Source organism: Lipotes vexillifer, unplaced genomic scaffold (assembly GCF_000442215.2).
Source record: "Lipotes vexillifer unplaced genomic scaffold, Lipotes_vexillifer_v1.1 scaffold240, whole genome shotgun sequence".
Taxonomy (NCBI): Eukaryota; Metazoa; Chordata; class Mammalia; order Artiodactyla; family Lipotidae; genus Lipotes; species Lipotes vexillifer.
In genome coordinates, this window is record NW_006797481.1 from 8,694,130 (window position 1) to 8,695,119 (window position 990).

The window sequence follows — 990 nt, forward strand, 5'->3', positions numbered from 1 at the left end:
CCGGGGCACGAACCCGCGTCCCCTGCATTGGCAGGCGGACTCTCAACCACTGCGCCACCAGCGAAGCCCTAGGAGATGTTTTTTTAATTGAAGTATAGTTGAATTGAATTGAAGTTGAAGTATAGTTGGTTGACAGTGTTACAGGTGTATAGCAGTGATTCAGTTATATCTATATATCTATATATGTGTGTGTATAGATATTCAGTTATATATGTATATATATACACATATATCTTATGAATCTTTTTCAGATTCTTTTCCATTATAGGTTATTACAACATATTGAATATAGTTCCCTGTGGTATACAGTAGGTTCTTGTTTATCTATTTTATATATAGTAGTGTGTATCTATTAATCCCAGATTCCTAATTTATCTTTCCTTGCCTCTTTCCCCTTTGGTAACCATAAGTTTGTTTTCTGTCTGTGAGTCTATTTCTGTTTTTTAAATAAGTTCATTTGTATCATTTTTTTAGATTCCACATATTAGTGATATCATATGATACTTGTCTTTCTCTGTCTGACTTCACTTAGTATGATAATCTCTGGGTCCATCCACGTTGCTGCAAATGGCATTATTTCATTCTTTTTTATGGCTGGGTAGTATTCCACTGCATTTATATACCACATCTTTATCCATTCATCTGTCCGTGGTCATTTAGGTTGCTTCCATGTCTTGGCTATTGTAAATAGTGGTTCCATGAACATTGGGGCACATGTATCTTTCTGAATTAGTTTTTTCAGCTTTTCTGGGTATATGCCCAGGAGTGGGATTGCTGGATCATATGGTAACTTAGTTTTAGTTTTTGAAGGAACCTCCATACTGTTCTCCATAGTGGCTGCACCAATTCCCACCAACAGTGCAGGAGGGTTCCCTTTTCTTCACACCCTCTCCTGCATTTATTTGTAGACTTTTTGATGATGGCCATTCTGACCTGTGTGAGGAAATCTAGTTTGATTTTCATTTCTCGTATAATTAGCAATGTTGAGCA